Source organism: Monodelphis domestica, chromosome 2, assembly GCF_027887165.1.
Source record: "Monodelphis domestica isolate mMonDom1 chromosome 2, mMonDom1.pri, whole genome shotgun sequence".
Taxonomy (NCBI): domain Eukaryota; kingdom Metazoa; phylum Chordata; class Mammalia; order Didelphimorphia; family Didelphidae; genus Monodelphis; species Monodelphis domestica.
Window position 1 is genome coordinate 904,358 of NC_077228.1, and position 21,547 is coordinate 925,904.

At 40.3% G+C, this 21,547-nt stretch overlaps 1 long non-coding RNA gene across 2 annotated transcripts; it reads left to right on the forward strand.

Annotated features, from left to right (window-relative positions):
* Positions 1-2,298: 2,298 nt before the first annotated feature.
* Positions 2,299-20,600, forward strand: LOC107651223 (uncharacterized). 2 transcript variants are annotated; one of them, XR_001627525.2, is made up of 5 exons: positions 2,299-3,154; positions 14,107-14,284; positions 17,394-17,485; positions 18,005-18,076; positions 18,509-20,600. It is a non-coding gene; the product is annotated as an uncharacterized LOC107651223 (long non-coding RNA). The 2 variants fall into 2 exon arrangements; XR_008915968.1 differs by lacking the exon at positions 14,107-14,284 and having other exon boundaries at positions 2,307-3,154.
* Positions 20,601-21,547: the final 947 nt, after the last annotated feature.

Genomic DNA, 21,547 nt, shown 5'->3' on the forward strand with positions numbered 1-21,547 from the left:
AGGGGCTGAGGAAAACCATTGCTACAACTTTCCCGACACATGTTCCAGGCCCAGCCCACCCTGAAGGGGGAACTTCCTCCCACCCTGCGAAAGGCAAGAAGGAACGTGGGGAGGTGGGGCGAGCCCCCACGGGCCCCCCTGCGCCTGGTGTCTGCAGAAAGCACGGCCTCGCGAGCTTTGGCGAGCTTCGAGAGCTCCGCAAACCCCAAGTGAGATGCTCTTGTTAGGGCTGAGTCGTGGTCATCAGTTCCGGCCAGGTGACCGTTGTGCGGTGACTGGTGTCCTCTGGAGCTGGGACAGAGCCCTGGCGGGCCGTGGAGGCAGTGAGCCCCAGAGAGCCGCCCAGCGGCTCCTTGGGGAGGGATCTTCCACCTGGGCCAGCCCAAGTGGACGTGTTGTTGTCCCTCAAACAAACGTCCCACTCTGAATGCCTCAGTCCTGCCTCTCCTCCGTGCCTGGAGCGGATCCTGTCCTGATGTGTAGACCCTCGAGTTTCGTTTAACGCTCTACTCAAGCCCCGCAATTGTGCATGGCTCCTTTCCCAGATCCCTTCAGGTTCTATTGGTTTCCCACAAACATGTTTTGTGTTGGCGTGTGCGTGTGCATGCATGTGCACGTGCATGGGAGTGCATGCACGAGCGAGTGTGCACGCATGCATGTGTGCACATGTGTGCATGTGTAGGTACATGTATGAGTGTGCACATGTGCGAGCATGTGTGTGTGTGTGCGTGCGCGCATATTCTCCTCAATATAACATAAGCTTCTTGAGGGCAGGAAATGCCTTCTCCCCTTGCAGCCCTCCCATCCTAGCTCTTGGTCGGGCACTTAGAAGCAATTCGGTGCTTGCTGATTGATTGACGATGATGAGCACAGCGGAGCATCACGGAGCATCTTCTTCAAGTGTACCCGGCACTTCCTGATTTAATCAGGTTCACCTGATTGAAGCCCCACCGTCTGGGCAGGCACAGCAGTGACCACTTTCCCTCCATCACTGAGGATGGCCTGGAAGATTAGAGTTCGGGTGCTTTGACTCCTGATCCCTCTTTAAGGGATTGAGGCTGGATCGGAACTCTGGGCTCCCAATTCCAAACCCAGCTCTGAGGTCTCCGAGAACTCACTCATTCCCACGTGTTTGACGCCTTAAACGATGCTGCTCGTGCCAGCTGTCATCACCCTCTTCCTTGTTCAGGGTCTCTCTTTATGCCGCGCCTTCATCAGGGGGCGTTTCTGAGGCAAGTTCGGCTCTCGTCCTTGGTGCTCCGTGGGAGGCGCCTCGCTGGCTTTCTTCTTTTGCTTGACTACATCAACAAGCCGTTGCCCTAAGGCTCATCAGTGTGGAAATAATGGGAGTCTGAGCAGAGAAAGGACCGAAGAGAGGCTGCATACAAGCAGGAAAGGATGCAAAGGTCTCACCAGCTCCATCCCTTCTCCTGAGCCATCAGGATGAACTTCAACACAGAAGCCGCCCATCTCTGGCCATTCGGATCGCTCATTTGGGTCTACTTTGTCACCTCATGGCGGGACCCGGTGAAAGGGCCAGCGGACGTGATTCGTCTCTGTACCTAAGTAGAACGAAGCTGTTCCCTCTGCAGAGCTGTTTGCTGCTTAGGAACGTCAGCAGCCATGCTCGCTCCTGACCAAGAGGAGGAGCGGAGGAAGATGGTTAATAAGAAAGGGGTAAGTCGTCTTGGCAACCTGCCACTGACATGGAATGAGCCTGGGCCGATGTCTGATGCGAAATATTGAGATCTGAATACGCTGAGAGGCCCAGCCGTCACCACGGTGATGGAAGCACATCCTTGGAGAGTAAAGGGGACTCTTTATTTAGTGCCAGTATTTCTTGCTGCTAAAACCATTCAAAGAGACTATTCCAATAGAGGAACAGGACAGCCTTTTCTCAAAAGGTCTCACTGGGGTGCTACAACTCTTGGAGCTGGGCAAGAGCTGGATAAGCAACCTGGAAAAGGGCTTGGTAAGCCCACACATCAGAGGTTCTAGCTCTGCCGGAGCACCTCATACCTGTATATATTGCCCTCAGTCTGGAAGAGGCTTCATAACAAAGCAAAACAATAAAGCAAAATCAACAATATGGCGGCCTCATCCCAAAGACATTCCCTATCTGTAGCACCCCACTATCTCTCTGTTTCTCAAATTGACTCTTTAATGAACAAAATCTATTTTCTCTCCCTGCCACCTCCCAAGTCATTACAGAGAAAAGAAAAACAATTTCCTCATAATGTTCCCTTGTTTACTATATATATATATATATATATATATATATATAGAGAGAGAGAGAGAGAGAGAGAGAGAGAGAGAAACGGAGGAAATGAAATACATATATGTAAATATATGTATATAAATACCCTCAACGTATATGTATATATGAGATAAAAAATAACACTTCTCTGTCATTGATTATGCTCTCATAAGACACTTCCCACAGATGGGGGATAATCTCTAATTTATTGCCAATATATGTTTGTGTGTATGTTTCTCATCCATCACTTTTCTGTTATGGATAGCATGCTTTATCACAGGTCCTTTAGAATCTTGGGTGGTCATTGTGTTGACCATAGTTCTTACATCTTACAAAATTGTTTGGTTTGGAAAGGTTCTGATTATTCCAGATATTGTTTTCTTGGCTCTTCTCATCTCATTCTTCATCTATTTATAGAAGTCCTTAAATTGTTCACTTTTATCATATTGATGTTATAAATTATTCTGTGGTTCTGCTCCGTTCACTCTCCATTAGTTCATGTAAGTCTTCCTGGGTCTCTTGGAAATAGATTTCCCATTTATGACATCATAATGGCAGATAAGTGCTATTATCCTCATTTGATTGAAGGTGAAACTTAGACTAGGAGAAGTTTAAGTGCCTTGCTCAGAGTCACATAGGTAGGGAGTGTCTGGTTCAGGATTTGAACTCAGGTCTTTGAAACTCTAAATCCATCACATTCATATGCTACAACTTATTCAACTATCCCTCAGCTGATGGGCAGCTTGTTTGTTTGGGAGTATTTTGCCACCAAAAGAAGAGTTACTGTCAATGCCAAAAGCTTGGGTCCAGCCCTGCTCATGGCTCTAGGGGTCCTCGTCAGGTGGAGCGGTGTAGGCAGAAATGAATGATGGAAGATAGCTGTGTGTGTATAATTGGGTAAGTGACATGTTAACTTTTGATAAATCATTTGATTAACATTCTGTGATTATTCTATACACATTGTAACTATTGATGCTGACAGGATACCCAAAGGTTTTGCACTAGATAAATGATTTCATCACAGGTGGCTTAATTTCCTCATTAACCTGTGAGGAGCTTGAGCTTATAGACAATCAAGGAAATTCACTTATTACCTTTAGTAAAAATAGATAATCAATCAGAAATTCTAGAGACAATCAACAATCATAGTCAAGTGCAACCAAGTCAAGTGGAGAGATCAAAGGGGTACTAAAAACACAATTCAGATTTAATGTTAGACTAATTATTTTTCATAGTTTGTTGGGGAGTTTTCCAAGAAGGGTTTTGGTTAGTAAATCAAGTCACTGAGACATGATGTACTAAGGCATATTGTACAAGCCTTTCCCTACAATGATGTATGTACTGGCTCAGGATTAGTTTCTGTGCATGGGAGTAGGGAATTTCTGAATACAGCTTTTGTGGGCACAGCTTTTGTTAGGAATACTATACCTAAGCAAAAGTTAACCCATGATAGTCTTTTGGGGAAATAGTGTGCAAGCATTTTGCTCTCATATTACTTTTTCCAAGACTAGGGAGAGAACAATCATCATGTCAATTCTATTAGTAAGGGATGTTGATGAGAGAAGTCACACAGAGGGGGATGAGTGGGAGACTCCATCCTGCCAAGGAGCCACTTTGTGACCTCCTGGCTTCCACATGTGACCATGTCAAGACATCATGGCCTGACGATTCCCAGCATGTCAATATTCTTCTATTTCTAGAACCTTTTCCTATTTTTCATCACTTTTGGATATAGGCCAGATATAGTGGTATATCTAAGCATGAGTCTTCTCCAGAACACAAGGATGAACTGTCTTTTGAAAAAAGGAAGTGCAAAGTTTCCATCAAAATGCATTCATTGGCTTTAGCATTAGGAGTCCTAATTCAAATCTTGGCTCTGGCTCTTAGCCATGTCTTCTCTTATATCATGCCTTAAGTTTACAAAAACATTTATAGCTATGATCCCTTTTTATACGCTAAAGAATCCTGGCAGATAAGTGCTATTATCCTCACTTGATTGAAGGTGAAACTTAGACTGGGAGAAGTTTAAGTGCCTTGCTCAGAGTCACATAGGTAGGGAGTGTCTGGTTCAGGATTTGAACTCAGGTCTTTGAAACTCTAAATCCAGGTTTACTCCACTAGTAATTGTCTACTAAACAGGAAGGGCTTTGAATATGGCCCTGGCAACAGACTGTTTCTGCTTTCTGAGGATGAGTTTAACTAAGTATGGACAGGCTCATCACTCATATCCTAACCACTTGTGATGAATAATTTTGCCTTGATAACCCAGAAAACAATGAAAAATACAAAATGGCTCTCATTCTTATGTGTTCCCTTTTACTTCAGTACTGAGGACAGAGTGGCATAAACATTAGTGCAGAGTGCTAAGGATGACCTAGTTTGTAAAATGTCTATAAAGATTCATTAGGCCATTGGTACCACTAAATGATAGTGCTCAGGAAGCTGAGTCGCACCAATCTTGATATTCTCCCTCTAAATGAAACCAATCAGTCAATCGACAAATTTGATTAATGGTACATTAATACCACGGCTATTTGGTGCATATAGTATCTGTGTTCCAAATACTCTGCTAAGTGCTGCTAATACAAATATCAAGAATGAAATAAAGCCCACTTATCAAAGGGGAAGAAAAAAGAAAGTTGCTGCTTGAATTTTAGGGTGACTCAAAGATTCTACTTGGGACAAATCAAGGAACTGATAGGATGAAACTTGCCACACATTCGAAGGCAAGAAGAAATGTATTTTAAAGACTACCGTTTAAATAGTTTAAATGCTAGCATGTCTTGTAGAAGATGAAGAGGTAGAGAAATGTGTAGTAATCTCAATATGAAGGTGAACATAGAAAATAAATGTAAGACATCATTCACAACAAGGAAACAAGAAGAGTCAAAAGGCTATTAGACTCTATGCCTAACACACAGATCTCCAATGCTTCTTTTAAGAAGACGGTGGAAGAAGTTTTGGTAGAGAGATGCAGGTAGCTATCCTGTGAGAGGATCTCCTTTGCTTTTAAATATTTTAAATAATAAAGGGGGCAGAGCCAAGATAGCAGAATAAAGACTGAAACTCACCTAAGTTCTCTCAAGTTCCTCTCCAAATAATTTTTTAAAAATTTATTTAGTTAATTTAGAGTATTTTCCCCATGGTTACATGCTTCATGTTCTTTCCCTCTCCTCCTCCCACCCCCTCTCATAGCCAATGCACAATTCCACTGGGTTTTACATGTGTATTTGGTCAAAACTTATTTCCATGTTGTTGATATTTGCACTAGGATGATCATTTAGAGTCTCCATCCCCAATCCTATCCCCATTGACCCATGTGATCAAGCAGTTGATTTTCTTCTGTGTTTCCGCTCCCCCAGTTCTTTCTGGATGTGGAGAGCATCTTTCTCATAAGTCCCTCAGAATAGTTCTGGGTCATTGCATTGCTACTACTAGAGGAGTTCATTACATTCAATTGTACCACAGTGTATCAGTCTCTGTATACAATGTTCTCCTGGTTCTAAGAAGATTGTTTCCCTTATTATTTTGGTTGCATTGGTTTTGTCCAAACAATTTTAAAATAATGACTCAAAATGAATGCTAAAATGGAAGAATCAAGAAAAGATCAGAATGAAATAATTTTCTCCCCAAGACAACTTAGAAGGTCACTGGGAAAGGTCTGTATCATTAGGATTACAATGGAGTATAGACCTGCATAGGCCCTGCTCTTGCAAGCCAGAAGCAGGGCTTGGAGGTGACTGAGTCTCTGGCAGTAGCTTCCAAAATTTTCAGCCCATAGATGGTAAGGCAGTCAGATAAATGGTCAGAAGATTATAGGGGATCCTTTGTGGTACCAGGTACTAGACTATTTCAGTGATTACACATGGTTCTAGGTCACAATCTGAAGAGTTGCTCACATTCTAGGGCAGAAAATAGTGCTTGGAACATAGAATAGGTCAGAAGAGCAATAACCACTCCTTAGATCATATCAATTTGGAAGAACTAAAAAGTTTTGGACCCCCAGAATTAGCTCTGAAAAAAGTGGTAAGAAAAACCTGAAACTTGGAACATTATCTCCTTGACCCTGGGAGAAGAAGTCACCTTGAACATGAAGTTAAAAGCTAATAGTCTGGGAAAGTGAGCAAACAAGAAAAAATGAACCTGACTATATAAAGTTACAATGGTGATAGGGAAGCTCAACACACAGACTCAGAAGACACTTAAGGTCAAAACAGCTACACGCAAAGGCTCAAAATAATGCAAATTGGTTTCATCCTGAAAAACAATTTCTGGAAGAGCTCAAAAGCGATTTTGAAAATTAAATAAGAGAGGTAGAAGAAAAATTGGGGAAAAGTAAGAATGATGCAAGAAAATCACTATTAAGCCAAAAGTTTGGTAAAAAGGACACAAAAATCCATTGAATAGAAGAACTGTTTAAAATGTAGAATTGTCAAAATGGAAAAAGAGGTACAGAAGCTCACTGAATAAACAATTATTTAAAATGTAGAATTGGACAAATGGAAACTAATGACTCAATGAGACACCAAGAAACAATCAAACAAAATAAAAAGAATGAAAAAATATAACATTATGAAATATCCCACTAGAAAAACAACTGACTTTGAAAAATATATCAAGGAAAAGTAATTTAAGAATTATTGGACTACTTGAGAGCCATGATTAAAAAAAAACCTGGAAATTGCATTTCAAGAAATCATCAAAGAAAGCTACACCAATATCCTAGAACCACAGGGGAAAATACAAGGTGAAAATGAAATCTCCCAGAAATATCATAACCAATTGATATTCTCGGGTCAAGGAGAAAATCCAGCAATTAGTCAGAAACAATTCAACTATTGGAGAGCTACAGTCAGAGTAATATAAGATTCCACAGCTTCTACATTAAAAGATGTGAGGGATTGGAATAGGATATTCCATAAGGCCATGGAGCTAGGATTATAACAAAGAATCATTTCCTTAACAAAACTGAGTATAATCCTTCAGGGGAAATATGGATATTTAATGAGAGAACTTTCTAATGAAATAGAAGGCATTCCTGATGAAAAGACGAAAGCTAAAAGAACATTTGACTGGGGAGAAGCATAAAATGATAGAAAGGAAAGTGAATTCATAAATTTTTCAGTAATATTCAATTGTTTACATTACTACATGGGAAGCTGATGCTTGTAACTCCAAAGAACTATATTATTGTTAGTGCAGTTACATTGATTATACATAGACAGAGCTCATAGATTTGAGTTGATTATGATGGACTGAAGAATAAAAAATAAAATTAAGGGGTGAAAAAAGGGAATGAACTTGGAGAAGAGGGAAGGGAGAGGGGTAAATTTTCTCATATAATAGAAATGCAAAAGAGCATTTACAGTGGAAGGGAAGCAGCAGTATAGTGAGCAATGCTTGAACTTTATTCTCATCAAAATGGGCTCATAGAAGGAATCACATATATAGTCAGTTAGGTAGAAAGAACAAGAGCATTGATTATTATCCAGAACTCATGCAAGGATTCAGTTATGGAGCTCTTATACAATATCTATTTTTTCCCTTTCTGAAAATCACTAACTCATTTTTTTATTTTTATTTTTTGTCAAAACCCATTTCCATATCCTGCTCTATATCCTTTCACTCCATTCCTCCTCACCAGTGTTTTGTTTTTTATTACCCACCTTCCTCCAATTACCTCCCTTCCCTTTTCTCTTAGTGCAATCCTCTTTTATATCCCCTGAATTTTTTTACATATCATATCATAATCAGCTTACTTCCTCACCTCTTTAAAAGTATATTCCTTCTTTATGCTCTACTAACAACAATGTTTGAGAATTACAGATATCCTTTTTCCATGTATAAATATGAACGTTTTGACCTCAATTAGTCCCTTCAATTTTCTTTCTTTTTTATCTTGTTAGGCTTCTCTTGGATCTAGTGTTTGGGCTTCAAATTTTTTGTTTAGGTTTGGATTATTCTTCAGGAATACTTGGAAATCTATCTTAATGAATGTCCACCCCCCCCCCCCAAAGAAAATACCCAGCTGCTGGAGAGGTGACTCTGGGTTTTAAATTTAGATCTTTCACCTTCCTGAATATCATATTCCAAGCCTTCTGATCCTTTAATGTGGAAGCCACTAAGTCCTGTGTGATTTCCATGGTATTTAAATATTTTTTTCTGGCTGCTCATAGTATTTTCCCCTTGGCTTGGGGACTCTTGAATTTGGCTATTATATTCCTGGAAGTGTCATTTGAGGATTTATTACTGGAGGTGATCAGTGGATTCTTTTAATTTCTATTTTTATCAACTTGTTTGAGAATATCTGTATAGTTTTCTTTGATAATTTCTTGTATTATGATGTCCAGTATTATTATTTTTTTTATCATGGCTTTCAGATAGTCCAATAATTCTTAAATTTTCTCTCTATTTTACAGGTCAGTTGTTTTTATCAATGAGATAGTTAATGTTTTCTTCTGTTTTTTTTTCATTCTTTTGATTTGATTTTATTGTTTCTTGATTTCTCATGAGATCACTAATTTCTAGTTACTCAATTCTATTTTTTAAGGCCTGGTTTTTCTCCTGTGAGTTTTTGGTTCTCGTTTTTCATTTCTTCTTACATTGATTTCATTTTTCTTCCCTGAAAATGACAGGGACTGGCCAGCCAATATCCTGCTGATGAGAAGTCTGGGATCTCTGAAGGCGAGGAGAGTGATAAGGGAACAGGAGGACCAGAGAAGCAATCAATGGCAACTTTATTGGAAATAGTCGGGATTTTTATAACAAATGGAGTTCCTACTTGAACTTTCTATATACATGGTAACAGGCAAAATTTATATGGTGAATGGTGATAGGGAACTGATTAACAAAGAGCCTTAAAGATCATAATAGAGTCTGTCATACATTAGCGATTTATAGGCTACATCTTATACAAGGATTGGAAGATCTGGGTTGTCCATAGGTTATATGATACATTCACAAGATTTTTGGGGGGATACAGTCACCATCAGGGGTTTTGAGGGATATAGGATACAAACATGCCCTATAGATAGTGGAGAGAAGGGAGGGCAAGTGTGGCTGGGGGGCTTTCCAACTGAGGGTCTTTGATCCCTGGCTTGGGGGGTCTCATCACTTCCCCATTTTTTCTCTGCCTCTCTTAATTGGTTTTTGAAGTTCTTTTTGAGCTCTTTCAGAATCTGTGACCAATCCATATTTTTCTTTTGGACTTTGTGTGTGTTTGCTTTGCTTTCACTGTCCCCTTCTGTGTCTGTACCTTGCTCTTTGTCTCCATAAAAATTCTTTATATCTAGGTGCTCTTTTTGTTGTCTGCTCATTTTCCCCACCTTTTTATAGTTAGGTTCTGTTCTCTTGGAGTTTAGGGTACACTCTTTTTTTTTTTTGCACTGATTCCAGATTTTAATTCAGATTTTATCTACACTGAATCATGTTCATGGGAATCATAGTTTTATATGTAATGGTGGGCCTTCTTCCATTAGCTCTGGCTGGAGTTCAAACCATGATATATAATTGGAATCCTTATGATGCCACATTATTCTTGTCCTTCTGCTGACAAATCTGCATTGGCCGTTTCCAAGTGGACTCCTTTTCAGGTATTCCATGCTCTTTGTTTTTCAATATCGAGCTTTCCACAGAGCTCTGGTCTTTTCTTTGCAAAAAAGTTGGAAATCTTCTATTTTGTTGAATGTCCATACTTTCCCTTGGAAGTATATAGTCAGTTTTGCTGGATAGCTGATTCTTGGTTGAAGACCCAGCTCTCTTGCCTTTCTGAAAATCATGTTCCATGCCTTAAGATCATTCAGAGTAGAACTTGCAAGGTCTTGTGTGACCCTGATTGGCATTCCTTTATATCTGAATTGTTTTTTTTTTTTCTGGCTTCTTGTAGGATTTTTTCCTTTGCTTGAAAGCTTTGGAATTTGGCAATTACATTCCTGGGAGTTGTCTTTTGGGGATTTAGTGTAGAGGGTGTTCTGTGAGCTCTTTCAGTGGCTGTATTGCCCCCTTGTTCTAGGATCTCTGGGCAATTTTCTTTGATTATATCTTGTATTACGATGTCGAGTTTGCTGTTTATTTCTGGATTTTCTGGTAGTCCAATTATTCTTAAATTGTCTCTTCTCCCTCTATTTTCCAAGTCTGTCACCTTGTCAGTGAGATATTTTATGTTCTCCTCTAATTTCTTGATCTTTTGGCTTTGCTTTATTGATTCTTGCTCTTTAACCTGCTCGTTGTCTTCCAGTTGCCTAATTCTGACCTTTAAAGCCTGGTTTTCCTTTTCAGTTTGGTCAAACTGGTTTTGTAGTTGCGTGAAATTCTTTTGCATTAATTCCCACTTTTCCTGCCAGAAGGCTTCCATCTTTTTGATCATTTTCGATTCAAATTCTTCAAAAGTTTATGGAGAGTTTCCATTTCCTTTTGAAGGCTTCGGCGCATTTGCTTGTGTTTCCTCTTCTATCTCCTCTGTATTTTTGCTCCATAAAATGTGTCCAAAGTTGCCCCCTTCTTGTTTTTCCTGTTGTTTTGAGGCTTTTTTGCTTCTGTTCTGTTTGCCATCTCTATCTGAGTGAGGGGGGATGGCTATTCTGTTATCTGTCTGGTGTTCAGTGGCTTTAGCCCCAGGCAAATTGTCTGTCTTCCCCAGGAAGCCTGGAATTGCTGGTGTTTCGGTGTTTTGGTGAGGGTACACTGTTAAACTTCAGTCTTTCCTTGATGCTACCCTTTGTTTTATTTCTGGGTTCCTGCCAGTTTCTGTTCTTACAAGATCATATGATGGCCTAAGGGCTGAGAGCTCTGAGAGCCACCTCCCACTGCTGATTCAATTAACCCTTGAGATGCTGATAGCTGAACTTTTAAACTCAGGCTTGGGCATAATCTTTTGGTCTCACTCTGTGCTTGATCAGGTCAGGGAGTGCTCAAATTCTAGCCTCAGGCTTAGGTGTAGGCTTTTAGTTTCACTGTAAATTTGATTTATCAGGCACACAGTAGATTGCCCTGTCCTAGGGCTCTTCCTTGAGCTTTTAGCAAGAGGACCAGGAGGGACCCCATCTTTGGGTCTACCAAATACACAAACAGGGATCTATTACCACAGGCCCAGCCTAGGACTCCTGGCTTTGCTCTAGGTCCATACAAATCAACATGCTTCAGCACAGACTGCCCTGGGCTGGAATTCAAGTTTATAATTTCAAGGAGTGTGAATTGGTTGGACCTCTTTTTGCCCAGGTAGGGTCACATGATCTGGATGTTGGTTTGGGCTAAGGTTCAGAACCTGACACAGCAGATGTGGGGTGGGGATAGGGGTCTTTCTCTTGGCTTGTGCCTCACTCCTTTCTATAGTTTCCTGCTGTCTGTGTTTCCCTCTCATCCCAGTGCTCCAGATGTTCTCTGCCTACCTTTTAGATTTTTCTCTTCTTGGAAGTTGTTTCACTCTGTATCCTTGTTGGTTCTTTCACTCCTGTATTCTTTTTGTGACATTATTTTAAGATTGACTGGAGAGGGTTCTCCTGGCGACTTTGAGCTTCTCTGCTCTACTCCACAATCTTGGCTCCACTCATTTCAAAACCTTTACTGTTATACAATATTGATAACTTTGCTGGGCAACCAAATTTTGCCATGATCACCCATAAGCCCTCATGACTTACAGTGTCAATGCTCTTGGTCAGATCAATGAATGTTATACACATACCTCTGTTCTGCTCCTGGCTTTTCTCTGGGAGTTTTCAGGCATCAGATACTGTACCAACCATTCCTCAGCCCTTTCTGAAGCCACAATGGCTCTTGGGTAGATAACTATCTTCTAGGAGAAGTATTAGCCTAGTAAAGAGGAATCTGGATAATCTTGCCAACAATGACTAATAGAGAGACCTTCCTGCAATTGTCACGGAACAACCCATTTTCTTTTCTTTTATCAAGGTGTACAATGGAGATATCCTTAATCTCTTGAGGGATAACCTCGTATTGTCATATACCCTGGAGGCTTTAATTCAGCTTTTGTTTGAGCAGTGGATCCCCTTCCTTTTAAATCTCTGCTGGAATGCAAACATCATTAGTTGCTTTGCCACTTGAAAGGAGTATAATGGCATTCAAAAACCTCTTCTTCAGTTGGAAATTCAATTAGAGAGAGGTAGACTTCAACCTGAGGTATATAATCAGTATTGATTGATTGATTGCTTCAGTACTGATTAATGATGGTCTGTTGAGAACACTATGGAAGTGTAGAGCTCACCTCTCTAGGATCATGTCCTTATCACTGATCAGTGTGGCTCTATAAGCATGGACTAGCTGGGATGCACCATAGACCTTGTCCATAAATAGATATCATGGCATCATAGATGTTCTTTTGATTGTTGACAAACTGAAGTGTAAAACTCAGTTCATCTGACTTTTTACTAAGCCAAGAATCCTGCATATCTCTAAGCTTCATTTTCACTTTTCTTTTGATGTAGTTCAACTCTGCCTTCTTAGTGATGGATGGGTTATCCCGCTGGTAAATCCCAAGGAGTTCTCAATTTTCACTTGGTAGCGTCTGAATTTCCTCATCATTTTCATCAAACTAATCCAGATGTTTGCAAATATGGTTGCCCAGATGAGTAAGTTCACTGCTGCACACCAACGTTCTAAAAGGTGCCCGCTCCTTTTTGGCTCCACTGTTGCCAAACTGTGTCGACTCAGCTTTCCTTTTAAGTGAGCAACATGTTGTTCAAGAACTCTGATGTGTTGACAGCTGCTTTACTGAAAGAGAATCTATAGTTTGGAGAAGATAAGTCTATGATCGGTTCAGCACTTATGCTACACATTATCTTTGCCACTATCAGATCCTATCTATCTCTCCTCTTAACAATGAATGACTAGACAAGTGATGGCATAGGATTGTGATGGAATACTACTGTACCATAAGAAAGAATGAGCAGGTAAATTTAAAGGGAAAATTTGGAAAGACCTTTGTGAAATTATGAAGAATATAATGAGCAGATCCAAGAGAACATAATATATAGCAATAGAAATATTCAAAAATGACTTGTATATGCCCACATCCAAAGAAAGAAACAACAAATTGAATAATCAAGACAATTTTATATATACATATATCTTTTTGACAAATGATGCTCTAATGATGATGATGCTCTAATGAGGGGATGGGAGGGGCTGAGAGTTTCCTGGGTATTTTAATGTAACAAACAAATAAATTAAAACAACAACAAAATTACATATAAAATTACATGAAATTTTTGTTTGCTTTGAGAGCGCATCCACAAAATTTTATTGTCTTTAGGTAAATTGGAGACAGAGGTCATGGGATACACAAGTCTTCAGTAGTAAGTGACTGTTGGTATTTCCACCTTTATTCCTCCCAAGGATTCACTGCCATGTCTGACAATCTGTGCCAGAATTACCAGCTTGTTCTCTTTTGTCAAACTGTTGATGAGTCTCCATACAATTCTTCTTTGGCCTCATCAGGGTTCATATTATGGAAGTGTACACAGGGATTGGTGGCATGGCACTTTCTTGCAAGTGATGATCAAATTGCCACGGACCTGGCATTCATTCCTTTTGCGAGGCACACAAGCTTCGTGACTGTATTAGATGTGGTTGTGAAACCTATGCTAACTTCAGGGTGCTCCTCATGGGAAAAACTCCAGAAAAGCATGTAAGCAGCTTTGACCGCACGCAGTAAACTGGCCTTCCTTTGCTAGCCTTGTTTCCCTCGGGCTCTTATTTGGCTGCTGAGCTCGCTCACAATAAGAGCTGCTTGTCTTTCAAGTCTACTGGATTGCATGTCGTCCATAAGTATGCACACACTCCAGTGCAATCATCTTCACAAAACTTTTGTACACTTTTTGTGTTTCAACCAACAGGTAAGATCCCTGCGTGCGGCAGCAATCAATGTGGCATGAAGTGAAGCAGGCAGCTTCAAGAAGACAATTTTAGGGCACCGTTTCTAGTCTCGTTTTCCTTTCCCAGGAGGTAAGCAGTCGGTCCTTCAAAAAGGAACTCAAATACCCAGAAGGCTGCTGAAATCCACTGCTGCTTCCAGTGAGTATGTCCGTGGCTACCTGTGTCTGTACAGGGTGGTGACTAGTTTCCAGGTTAGCCATGCCTGCTACTCCACCACTTGCCCATCACCGTAGGACTTGTGACATAGGAGTAAAATAATCAGATAATGAGATAATAAAACCACAAAATACCAAACAGTGGGCCATATCTTTGACTCCTGCCTAGATTGGATTGAAATAACAGAGTTGCACAAAGTTGGGTTCACTCTCTTTTCCAGAGGCATCCAAGACCAGTGGCAGGGCAAAAGTCAAGGTGGCTGGAAAGGCAAGGATGCAGTGGATGCCTTGGCTTCTTCAATTTTGGACACATTCCAAGTGCTCTACAGCACCTGCTTCAGCTTCTTTCATGGCCATTGGAACACATTTTTCTCATGCACCCATTCTGCTGGGCAGGGAGGCATCACATGCTTGAGGAGACTCCCCTAACTCGCTGACAGGTTTGAGATCTCTATTAGCTACTCTTATCGTGGTTTAGCCTCCTGCCGAGATTGCTTTCTTCAGTGTGCATGCAACAGCTTTCTGGAGCCACGGGGGAGAGTTGAGGGATAGATGGACACCAAAGGAAGGAGGACACCAAGGCTGCTTTGTCAAAAGGGCTCAGAAAGCCCTCGCATCAGACGTACGAGTTTCCTCCGAATGCCCTGTACGGCCCAAAGTAGCGGAGTAGAAGGTGATGGGATACTCTGTACTATAAGAAACGATGAGCAGAAAGACCTGGAAAGACTTACATGAACTGATGCAAAGCAAAGTGAGCAGAACCAGGAAACACTGTACACAGGAACAGCAACACTACATGATGAGCAACTGTGAATGATTTGCCTATTCTCAGCAATGCATTAATCAAAGACAATTTTGAAGGACTTTTTGTAAAAAATTCTCTCCGCCTCCCGAGAAGGAGTCTGAATGCAGATTGAGGGATGCTGTGTTTTCCCTTCTGCCTGTGTTTCCTTGTCCAGTGTGACTAATGGAAATATGTTCTACATGACTGAACATGTATAACATATCAAAGCACTTGTCTCTCAATGGGGGGCAAGGAAGAAGGGGAAATAATGTGTAACAAAAAATTAAAAATAAATGTTAAAATATTTGACGTGTAATTGGAAAAAATATATATATTCAAAGAGGAAAGAAGAGGGGGGTTCATTGGCCTGGGGAGACAATTGTGAGCCTGGCTTTCACATATCCAGGGTATGGGCAGTTCTCTCAATTCCCAAGACAGATGTGAGTCCATAACTGATGATGAAGGATACTTCTAGGGTTTTTTAAAAATCAAAAATACTTCTTACAGAATGAAAAAAGGCGTAGTGGATATTCTCATCACATTTGCATGTAGCACACAGGAGAGGTATCTAAGACACGAGGATAAGCCCTTTCCAAGCTCCTACTATGTCAGGCACGGTGCTAGATGTTAGGGATCTAAGAGGGCCAAAACAGTCTTTCCTTCAAAGGGCTTAAAATGCCAACCACCATCCAGGTGTGACATCCAGGTGAGGTTTGGGAAAGGGTCAGAGGGAAGGGAGGGACCAAGAAAAGCAGGACGTGTTTCTTGAGAGAGAAGATTTTAGTTGGAACCTGAAGGAAGCTTGAAGATAAGCCAGGAAGGAGGTGGAGGTTATGAGGGCTGCGTTCCAGGAAGGAGGATCAGCCTGTGCAGAGGCACGGGTGGCAGATGATCACCCGAGAACAGAAAGTAGGTAGGTCTGAGTGGAGTTTGACTAGAGAGTGTAGCGTGGGTGAACAGGAAGCATGTATAATGAATTTGGGAAAGAAGTCTGGAGGCAGGTGATGGAGGGATTTTTAAAGGTCAGGAAAAGGAGCTTCTGTTTGATCCCAGAGGCAAACCGTTGCCACTGAAGCTTCTCAAATGAGAGAACTGATACAGTCTTGACATCACTTTAGGAAAATAATTATGCTTGTTATGTAGAGAATAATTTTGGGGGACGGGAATGGAATGCCTAGGTCCAGGAGCCCAGTTGGGAAACTGAGGCAAGGAAATGATGGAAATCTGCATGAGAAGAGACAAGGGAGATGACAGGAGACATATGATGGAGGAAGAATAGCCAAGACAGGACAATGTAGTAGACATGGGAGGGGGAAAGTGAAGAGTTAAACATGCCATGGAGGCTTCAGATCTGAGTTGCTAGAACCCTTGAAAAGAATAAGAATAACATATAATGTCATCTACCCTTTGCATGAAGTCCTGTAATGAAAGGGAAATAGTACCTGAAAGGTGGTCCGTTCTGTTTTTGGATAAATTCTAATTATTGGGAAGATTTTAGTTCATAGCAATGTGCCTAATTGGGGGCTACTTCTCCCTCTTCCTGGGGCCCAACAGAACGAGCTAAAACCTCCTTAAGTGGACACCTTTTCAAATACTTGTTGACGTTTATCGTCTCACCTCCCACGCCCAAGTCCTCTCCTGTCAGAGGAAGGTGAAGGCAATCCATGATGTGAAGGCACTTAAGTCTAACGAGAAAACACACAACTCAAGCCAACTATGCCTCATTCCTTCGTTTGATCCCTAAATGACGTGAACTCGTCTTCCCTTGCATTCACCATCCCATTGCTTTTCTCTGTTAGCTCTCCGACATATTGATGTCCTTTAAAAAGATGATTCCCAGAAGTGCACATGCACTCGTCTGACCACAGCAGAAGAGAGGAGGCTGATCGTTCTCTTGTTCCTGGAAGCCGTGCCTTTCCTAATGAAATGTACAATTCTTTTAGCTTTCGGGGCTCTTCCATCACACGGCTGGCTCATGTTGAGCTCAGAGTCCATTAACATATCCACAATCTTCTCCAGAGGAATATCTGCGAAGCCACATTTAGTCAAATTAGAGCGCTAACATTATCTTAACTTACTGGCTTAGTAACCCTGTTAAATAGGAAAATGGGATTAGTCTGTGTGGTATTTCTGGAGGAAGATGCGCTTGCCCTTGGAGATGCTCGCACCCTTGAAGACTCGCACTCGCCGTTCCTCGAACAATACATTCTGCATTTTTGTCAGGAGTCAAAATCAAGCCCTTGCCTCTCCACTTCAGACCTTTGTTTCACCTTTTACTGACTCCTTTTATATCTCTCTCATTTCCCAGTGACCACGTTCCTGATCCTACACGCCATTCCTGCAGCAAAGAGATGCTGACAATATATGCTTATTCTACGTCTCTGCTCTATCGCCCATCTGGTAAGAGGCTTGTTTCCGAGGGCTTCAGATGATGATTTCCTTTGTGTTGTCATAGTTGTTGTGTAAATTATTCTACTGGCTCTTTTTGCTTTGCTCATATCAATTCCATATACATTGCCATTTCCTTGAATTATTCATATTCATCACATCTTATGGTGTAAAAATATTTCATTACTTTCATATGCCTCAATTTCTATAACTATTTACCAATCCACAGGCAACCAGTTTCCTTCCCCTTCTTGGTAAATCAAAAGCAATGCCCCAGATAGTTTTGTATCCGTGGGATCTTTCTCTTCGTTTTTGATGTCAGATTTCACTGTGCCACAGAATACGGTACTCCCCACTTTGCATCTGTTACTCTGCCTGGTTTCAGCTCCATGGAGCAAGATGCCCCCCAAGCTGAATATCCCCTGGCATCCCCCACCTTTTCAGCTTCCTTTTGGGTGTTACTTCCCCCAATTAGATTGTAAGCATCTTGGGGCCAGAAACAGGATTTCTTTTTCTTATTTGTATCCCCAGGACTTTGCACAGTGCCTAGCACATAGAAGATACTTAATAAAAGGGAATCGAATTGAACTGAATTATGAACAGGTAAGTGGTTTTTCCAACACAACTCCCAATAGTTTTCCATGATGGGTGGACCGATGCACACTTCCTCCAGCGTTTTTGTCTCTTCATAGTTCCTTCGATGTTTACTATTTTCATCTGTTGTCATATTTATCACATGTTGGCTATGAGGTGAAACCTCTAGGATTTTTGACTCGATTTCTCATGGTTTTGATCTTGAGCATCTTTTCATGTGTTGTTGATAGATAACGTTTCTTTTTAAAATGTTTAATGGATTTTTTCTGCCATTCCATGCTCATGCCATGAGTCCATTTCTAGACCCCCCCCCCACCTTATTAGACCGGACCTTCTCTTCTAACACAAGAAGAACAGTGAAACAAAAACATTCTCTTTCATGACTCCATATGACAATGTGTACTCCACTCACCCTAATGCACCGTTTCCTTTTGTCCCTAGAGCACACTTCTAAGGTAGTGGGCCATGGCTATTACTACTATCTTCAACTTGATGAGAAAGCTCAGCATCGGGGAAGGCAAGTGGCTGCAGCTCACGTGGGGTCAACTGGAGTTGGAGCTCGAGCTTCTTTTTTCTAGCACTGAGGCGCTTTCAGTGGCGTCCCACTGCCTTTGGGGGAAGCAGTGGCTCCTCTCTTTATTAGAAGTTTGCTCCAACACGGTCTCTAGTTGTCTGTTTGTGTTTGGCACCCAGACCTTTAGAGGAAAGACGGTAAGTAGGTGTACTCTTCTGTCAGGTCTCTTATAGTGCCTCATGAGTCAGAAGAAGCCACTTCACGTGCCCTCCTTTGACATGAAAGAACAAGGCACAGGACAGAGGAAGAGATACCTGCTGGGCACCGTACTCTTTCCATGGCACTCAAGACACAAGTGCAGCACAATCTCTCTTATTTTGGGTTTAGATGACTGGAGAGGAAGGACAATTCTATCCAAACAGATGTTTCTGTAACTAGAATACACACTTCGCCTTTTATGGTACATTTTGTTTTCAAGGGGAAGACATGCAATTAATGAGGATCCATTCCCTCACCTCTGTCAACATCCTTATTTGGGGGGTTCAAATATTTTATGGTGATCTCCAACCTCACTACATAATTCCATCTTGGTGGGGCTTGTACCAAGTTGTTGTTTTTGAATTCTTTCATTCTGTCTTAGTATCAATTCTAAGGCAGAAGAGTGGCAAGGGCTGGGCCATTGGGGTTAAGTGACTTGCCCCTGGTCACACCGCTAGCAAGTGCCCGAGGCCAGATTTGAACATATTTCCTCCTAATTCTATGTCTAGTGCTTAGTTGCCCTGATGAGTTTTGATAGTTGCGTATCCGTCTACTTTACACAACTTACCAATTCTTTTATAAGCGTTATTCTGCTTTGAAAAAAAGAAAGCTATGAAAACTTGGCTTCATAATATATCTACCAAGCCAAAAAAGAGGCATTGGGAGATCCCTGACTCCTTGTTCACTGTGGAATTTAGAATCCTTTTTCCTGATCTTTAGCAGGGGCAGTGAATTAATTGCATGATGACTTTAATTAAGAAGAACTTTAATTTCTCTTTCTGTTCTTATTGCTATAAGTTTATTGCTATTTCTTATTGTTTATTTACTAGCATTTCTAGTAAAATGCTAAATGATAACGATGACAATCAAATCCTCGTTTCACCCTTGATCTTCTTGGAATGCCTTCTAATTTATCCCCATTATAGAGAATGCTTGCCGATGGTTTTAGATAGATACTATTTATTTTAAGGAAACCTCCATTTATTTCAATGCTTGTTCTAAATGGAAATGAGTACTTTATTTTGTCATAAGCCTTTTCTCCATGTATTGAGATAATGATATATTTTTTATTGTTTTTGTTATGGATGTGGTCAATGTGCTAATAATTTTTCTAATATTGAACTAGCTCTATATTCCTATTAGAAACTCCACCTGGTCATAAAGTCGAATCTCTGTGGTATATCCCTTTAATTGTTATGCTAGCATTTTATTTAACATTTTTGCATCAATAATCATTAGAGTACTTGGTCAAGTTTTCTTTCTCTGTTTTTACTCTTCCTGGTTTAGGTTTCATTATAATTCTGGTGTCATAAAAAGACTCTGGTAGAACTACTGCTTTGCCTATTTTTCCAAACTATTTTGAAGAAAAGGACTAGAATGAATTTTTCTTTCAGTGCCTCTGGTGCTTGTATCTGGTCCTGGAGATGCTTCTTAGGGAGTTCGCTGATGACTTGTTCAATTTCTTTTTCTAAGATAGAGTTATTTAAGTATTACATTTCCTCTTTTTTTTTTTGCTAAACTGGGTAATTTCTACTTTTGTAAATATTCATCCATTTCACTTAGATCATCAGATTTGTTGGTATATAATTGAATAAAATAGTTCCTAATAATTCCTTTAATTTCCTCTTAGTTAGTGATGAATTCACGTTTGCCATTTTTTTATATTGGTAATTTCTTTCTTTTTCTTTCTTTTTTTAAAATCCAATTGACCAATGTTTTATCTTTTTTCCTTGTTTTTAATAAAACTCCTTCTGAATTTTATTTGTTTAATGGTTTCCTTACTTTTCCAATTTTAAAATTCTCTCCTTTGATTTTCAAGATTTTCAATTTAGTGTTTAATTGGAGATTTTTAATTTGTTCTTTTCCAGTTTTTAAATTGTGTACCCAATTGATTAATCTATTTTTCTTCATTTTATTGATGTGAACATTTAGAAATACAAATTGCTACCATGATAAACTCAGAATGGGTGAATGACTTGAATATGAAGAAGGAAACTATAAGTAAATTAGATGAACGCAATAGTATACATGTCAGATCTTTGGGAAAGGAAATATTTTTAAGATTAAGCAAGAGTTAGAAAGAAATCACTAAATGTAAAATAAATAGTTTTGACTACATTAAATTGAGAAGTTTTTGTACCAACAAAACCAATGCAACCAAAATTAGAAGGGAAATAACAAATTGGAAAACAATCTTCATTACAAAAACCTCTGATGAAGGTCTAATTACTCAAATTTATAAAGAGCTAAATCAATTGTACAAAAAATCAAGCCATTCTCCAATTGATAAATGGACAAGGGACATGAATAGGCAATTTTCAGTCAAAGAAATCAAAAGTATTAATAAGCACATGAAAAATATGTTCTAAATCTCTTATAATCAGAGAGATGCAAATCAAAACAACTCTGAGATATCACCTCACACCTAGCAGATTGGCTAACATGACAGCAAAGGAATGTAATGAATGCTGGAGGGGATGTGGCAAAGTTGGACATTAATGCATTGCTGGTGGAATTGTAAATTGATCCAACCATTCTGGAGGGCAATTTAGAACTATGCCCAAAGGGTGCTAAAAGACTGTCTGTCCTTTGACCCAGCCATAGTACTGCTGGATAAGAAGAAGAAGAGATAATAAGGAAAAAGACTCACACAAGAATATTCATAGCTACACTCTTTGTGGTGGCAAAAAATTGGAAAATGAGGAGAT